The sequence below is a fragment of the Watersipora subatra genome, chromosome 10, assembly GCF_963576615.1.
Source record: "Watersipora subatra chromosome 10, tzWatSuba1.1, whole genome shotgun sequence".
NCBI classification, from domain to species: domain Eukaryota; kingdom Metazoa; phylum Bryozoa; class Gymnolaemata; order Cheilostomatida; family Watersiporidae; genus Watersipora; species Watersipora subatra.
This window is the reverse complement of record NC_088717.1, coordinates 29,758,249-29,765,611: the sequence shown is the minus strand read 5'-3', so window position 1 is coordinate 29,765,611 and position 7,363 is coordinate 29,758,249. Positions and strand designations below refer to the sequence as shown.

General features: G+C 25.6%; 1 protein-coding gene across 1 annotated transcript in view; it reads right to left on the bottom strand.

Annotated features, from left to right (window-relative positions):
* LOC137405768 (vacuolar protein-sorting-associated protein 36-like) overlaps window positions 1-7,363 on the bottom strand; it is a 74,257-nt gene that overhangs the window by 30,090 nt on the left and 36,804 nt on the right. The window lies entirely within an intron of this gene.

Sequence of the window (7,363 nt, the reverse complement as noted above, 5' to 3'; positions counted from 1 at the left end):
TTTGAGTGTAATGAGTCAATAATATATGTATTAGAGTGTAATGAGTTAATAATAGATGTATTTGAGTGTAATGAGTCAATAATAGATGTATTTGAGTGTAATGAGTCAATAATATATGTATTTGAGTGTAATGAGTCAATAATATATGTATTTGAGTGTAATGAATCAATAATAGATGTATTTGAGTGTAATGACTTAATAATAGATGTATTTGAGTGTAATGACTCAATAATAGATGTATCTGAGTGTAATGAGTCAATAATATATGTATTTGAGTGTAATGAGTCAATAATAGATGTATTTGAGTGTAATGAGTCAATAATAGATGTATTAGAGTGTAATGAGTCAATAATAGATGTATTTGAGTGTAATGAGTCAATAATATATGTATTAGAGTGTAATGAGTCAATAATATATGTATTTGAGTGTAATGAGTCAATAATAGATGTATTTGAGTGTAATGACTCAATAATAGATGTATCTGAGTGTAATGAGTCAATAATATATGTATTTGAGTGTAATGAGTCAATAATAGATGTATTTGAGTGTAATGACTCAATAATAGATGTATTTGAGTGTAATAAGTCAATAATATATGTATCTGAGTGTAATGAGTCAATAATAGATGTATTTGAGTGTAATGAGTCAATAATAGATGTATTTGAGTGTAATGAGTCAATAATAGATGTATTTGAGTGTAATGAGTCAATAATATATGTATTTGAATGTAATGACTCAATAATATATGTATTTGAGTGTAATGACTCAATAATAGATGTATTTGAGTGTAATAAGTCAATAATATATGTATCTGAGTGTAATGAGTCAATAATATATGTATTTGAGTGTAATGAGTCAATAATAGATGGACTTGAGTGTAACGGGTCACTAATAGATGTATTTGAGTGTAATGACTCAATAATAGATGTATTTGAGTGTAATGAGTCAATAATAGATGTATTTGAGTGTAATGAGTCAATAATAGATGTATTTGAGTGTAATGAGTCAATAATATATGTATTTGAATGTAATGACTCAATAATATATGTATTTGAGTGTAATGACTCAATAATAGATGTATTTGAGTGTAATAAGTCAATAATATATGTATCTGAGTGTAATGAGTCAATAATATATGTATTTGAGTGTAATGAGTCAATAATAGATGGACTTGAGTGTAACGAGTCACTAATAGATGTATTTGAGTGTAATGACTCAATAATAGATGTATTTGAGTGTAATGACTCAATAATAGATGTATTTGAGTGTAATGAGTCAATAATAGATGTATTTGAGTGTAATGAGTCAATAATAGATGGACTTGAGTGTAACGAGTCACTAATAGATGTATTTGAGTGTAATGACTCAATAATATATGTATTTGAGTGTAATGACTCAATAATAGATGTATTTGAGTGTAATGAGTCAATAATATATGTATTTGAATGTAATGACTCAATAATATATGTATTTGAGTGTAATGACTCAATAATAGATGTATTAGAGTGTAATGAGTTAATAATAGATGTATTTGAGTGTAATGAGTCAATAATAGATGTATTTGAGTGTAATGAGTCAATAATATATGTATTTGAATGTAATGAGTCAATAATAGATGTATTAGAGTGTAATGAGTCAATAATAGATGTATTTGAGTTTAATGAGTCAATAATAGATGTATTAGAGTGTAATGAGTCAATAATAGATGTATTAGAGTGTAATGAGTCAATAATAGATGTATTTGAGTGTAATGAGTCAATAATATATGTATTTGAGTTTAATGACTTAATAATAGATGTATTTGAGTGTAATGAGTCAATAATAGATGTATTTGAGTGTAATGAGTTAATAATATATGTATTTGAGTATAACGAGTCACTAATAGATGTATTTGAGTGTAATGACTTAATAATAGATGTATTTGAGTGTAATGAGTCAATAATAGATGTATTTGAATGTAATGAGTCAATAATAGATGTATTTGAGTGTAATGAGTCAATAATATATGTATTTGAGTGTAATGAGTCAATAATATATGTATTTGAATGTAATGAGTCAATAATAGATGTATTAGAGTGTAATGAGTCAATAATATATGTATTTGAGTGTAATGAGTCAATAATAGATGTATTTGAGTGTAATGAGTTAATAATATATGTATTTGAGTATAACGAGTCACTAATAGATGTATTTGAGTGTAATGACCTAATAATAGATGTATTTGAGTGTAATGAGTCAATAATAGATGTATTTGAGTGTAATGAGTCAATAATAGATGTATTTGAGTGTAATGAGTCAATAATAGATGTATTTGAGTGTAATGAGTCAATAATATATGTATTAGAGTGTAATGACTCAATAATATATGTATTAGAGTGTAATGAGTCAATAATAGATGTATTTGAATGTAATGAGTCAATAATAGATGTATTAGAGTGTAATGAGTCAATAATATATGTATTTGAGTGTAATGAGTCAATAATAGATGTATTTGAGTGTAATGACTTAATAATAGATGTATTTGAGTGTAATGAGTCAATAATAGATGTATTTGAGTGTAATGAGTCAATAATAGATGTATGTGAGTGTAATGAGTCAATAATATATGTATTTGAATGTAATGAGTCAATGATAGATGTATTTGAGTGTAATGAGTCAATAATAGATGTATTTGAGTGTAATGAGTCAATAATAGATGTATTTGAGTGTAATGAGTTAATAATATATGTATTTGAGTGTAATGACTTAATAATAGATGTATTTGAGTGTAATGAGTCAATAATAGATGTATTTGAGTGTAACGAGTCACTAATAGATGTATTTGAGTGTAATGACTTAATAATAGATGTATTTGAGTGTAATGAGTCAATAATAGATGTATTTGAGTGTAATGAGTCAATAATAGATGTATTTGAGTGTAATGAGTCAATAATAGATGTATTTGAGTGTAATGAGTTAATAATATATGTATTTGAGTATAACGAGTCACTAATAGATGTATTTGAGTGTAATGACTTAATAATAGATGTATTTGAGTGTAATGAGTCAATAATAGATGTATTTGAGTGTAATGAGTCAATAATAGATGTATTTGAGTGTAACGAGTCACTAATAGATGTATTTGAGTGTAATGACTTAATAATAGATGTATTTGAGTGTAATGAGTCAATAATAGATGTATTTGAGTGTAATGAGTCAATAATAGATGTATTTGAGTGTAATGAGTCAATAATATATGTATTTGAATGTAATGACTCAATAATATATGTATTTGAGTGTAATGACTCAATAATAGATGTATTTGAGTGTAATAAGTCAATAATATATGAATTTGAGTGTAATGACTTAATAATAGATGTATTTGAGTGTAATGAGTCAACAATATATGTATTTGAGTGTAATGACTCAATAATAGATGTATTTGAGTGTAACGAGTCACTAATAGATGTATTTGAGTGTAATGACTCAATAATATATGTATTTGAGTGTAATGACTTAATCATAGATGTATTTGAGTGTAATGAGTCAATAATATATGTATTTGAGTGTAATGACTCAATAATAGATGTATTTGAGTGTAACGAGTCACTAATAGATGTATTTGAGTGTAATGACTCAATAATATATGTATTTGAGTGTAATGACTTAATAATAGATGTATTTGAGTGTAATGAGTCAATAATATATGTATTTGAGTGTAATGACTCAATAATAGATGTATTTGAGTGTAACGAGTCACTAATAGATGTATTTGAGTGTAATGACTTAATAATAGATGTATTTGAGTTTAATGAGTCAATAATAGATGTATTTGAGTGTAATGAGTCAATAATAGATGTATTAGAGTGTAATGAGTCAATAATAGATGTATTTGAGTATAATGAGTCAATAATATATGTATTTGAGTGTAATGAGTCAATAATAGATGTATTTGAATGTAATGAGTCAATAATAGATGTATTAGAGTGTAATGAGTCAATAATATATGTATTTGAGTGTAATGACTCAATAATAGATGTATTTGAGTCTAATAAGTCAATAATATATGAATTTGAGTGTAATGACTTAATAATAGATGTATTTGAGTGTAATGAGTCAATAATATATGTATTTGAGTGTAATGACTCAATAATAGATGTATTTGAATGTAATGACTCAATAATAGATGTATTTGAGTGTAATGAGTCAATAATAGATGTATTTGAGTGTAATGAGTCAATAATAGATGTATTTGAGTGTAATGACTCAATAATAGATGTACTTGAGTGTAATGAGTCAATAATAGATGTATTTGAGTGTAACGAGTCAATAATATATGTATTTGAGTGTAATGAGTCAATAATAGATGTATTTGAGTGTAACGAGTCAATAATATATGTATTTGAGTGTAATGAGTCAATAATAGATGTATTAGAGTGTAATGAGTCAATAATATATGTATTTGAATGTAATGAGTCAATAATAGATGTATTTGAGTGTAATGAGTCAATAATATATGTATTAGAGTGTAATGAGTCAATAATAGATGTATTTGAGTGTAATGACTCAATAATAGATGTATTTGAGTGTAATGAGTCAATAATAGATGTATTAGAGTGTAATGACTCAATAATAGATGTATTTGAGTGTAATGACTCAATAATATATGTATTTGAGTGTAATAAGTCAATAATATATGTATTTGAGTGTAATGACTCAATAATATATGTATTTGAGTGTAATAAGTCAATAATATATGTATTTGAGTGTAGTAAGTCAATAATATATGAATTTGAGTGTAATGACTCAATAATAGATGTATTTGAGTGTAATAAGTCAATAATATATGTATTTGAGTGTAATGACTCAATAATATATGTATTTGAGTGTAATGACTCAATAATAGATGTATTTGAGTATAATGAGTCAATAATATATGTATTTGAGTGTAATGACTCAATAATAGATGTATTTGAGTGTAACGAGTCACTAATAGATGTATTTGAGTGTAATGAGTCAATAATATATGTATTTGAGTGTAATGACTCAATAATAGATGTATTTGAGTGTAATGAGCCAATAATATATGTATTTGAGTATAATGACTCAATAATATATGTATTAGAGTGTAATGAGTCAATAATATATGTATTTGAGTGTAATGACTCAATAATAGATGTATTTGAGTGTAACGAGTCACTAATAGATGTATTTGAGTGTAATGAGTCACTAATAGATGTATTTGAGTGTAATGAGTCAATAATAGAGGTATTAGAGTGTAATGAGTCAATAATAGATGTATTTGAATGTAATGAGTCAATAATAGATGTATTAGAGTGTAATGAGTCAATAATAGATGTATTTGAGTGTAATGACTCAATAATAGATGTATTTGAGTTTAATGAGTCAATAATATATGTATTTGAGTGTAATGAGTCAATAATAGATGTACTTGAGTGTAATGACCCAATAATAGATGTATTTGAGTTTAATGAGTCAATAATAGATGTATTTGAGTGTAATGACTCAATAATAGATGTACTTGAGTGTAATGAGTCAATAATATATGTATTTGAGTGTAATGACTCAATAATAGATGTATTTGAGTGTAACGAGTCACTAATAGATGTATTTGAGTGTAATGAGTCAATAATAGAGGTATTAGAGTGTAATGAGTCAATAATAGATGTATTTGAATGTAATGAGTCAATAATAGATGTATTAGAGTGTAATGAGTCAATAATAGATGTATTTGAGTGTAATGACTCAATAATAGATGTATTTGAGTTTAATGAGTCAATAATATATGTATTTGAGTGTAATGAGTCAATAATAGATGTACTTGAGTGTAATGAGTCAATAATATATGTATTTGAGTGTAATGACTCAATAATAGATGTACTTGAGTGTAATGAGTCAATGATAGATGTATTTGAGTGTAATGACTCAATAATAGATGTATTTGAGTTTAATGAGTCAATAATAGATGTATTTGAGTGTAATGAGTCAATAATAGATGTATTTGAGTGTAATGAGTCAATAATAGATGTATTTGAGTGTAATGAGCCAATAATAGATGTATTTAAGTGTAATGAGTCAATAATAGATGTATTTAAGTGTAATAAGTCAATAATATATGTATTTGAGTGTAATGACTCAATAATATATGTATTTGAGTGTAATGACTTAATAATAGATGTATTTGAGTGTAATGAGTCAATAATATATGTATTTGAGTGTAATGACTCAATAATAGATGTATTTGAGTGTAATGAGCCAATAATAGATGTATTTGAGTGTAATGAGTCAATAATAGATGTATTTAAGTGTAATAAGTCAATAATAGATGTATTTGAGTTTATTAAGTCAATAATAGATGTATTTGAGTGTAGTAAGTCAATAATATATGTATTTGAGTGTAATGACTTAATAATAGATGTATTTGAGTGTAATGAGTCAATAATATATGTATTTGAGTGTAATGACTCAATAATAGATGTATTTGAGTGTAACGAGTCACTAATAGATGTATTTGAGTGTAATGAGCCAATAATAGATGTATTTAAGTGTAATGAGTCAATAATAGATGTATTTGAGTGTAATGAGCCAATAATATATGTATTTGAGTGTAATGAGTCAATAATATATGTTTTTGAGTGTAATGAGTCAATGATAGATGTATTTGAGTGTAATGAGTCAATAATAGATGTATTTGAGTGTAATGAGCCAATAATATATGTATTTGAGTGTAATGAGTCAATAATATATGTTTTTGAGTGTAATGAGTCAATGATAGATGTATTTGAGTGTAATGAGTCAATAATAGATGTATTTGAGTTTAATGAGTCAATGATAGATGTATTTGAGTGTAATGAGTCAATAATAGATGTATTTGAGTGTAATGAGTCAATAATAGATGTATTTGAGTGTAATGAGTCAATAATATATGTATTTGAGTGTAATGAGTCAATAATAGATGTATTTGAGTGTAATGAGTCAATAATAGATGTATTTGAGTGTAATGAGTCAATAATATATGTTTTTGAGTGTAATGAGTCAATGATAGATGTATTTGAGTGTAATGAGTCAATGATAGATGTATTTGAGTGTAATGAGTCAATAATATATGTATTTGAGTGTAATGAGTCAATAATAGATGTATTAGAGTGTAATGACTCAATAATAGATGTATTTGAATGTAATGACTCAATAATAGATGTATTTGAGTTTAATGAGTCAATAATAGATGTATTAGAGTGTAATGAGCCAATAATATATGTATTTGAGTGTAATGAGTCAATAATATATGTTTTTGAGTGTAATGAGTCAATGATAGATGTATTTGAGTGTAATGAGTCAATAATAGATGTATTTGAGTTTAATG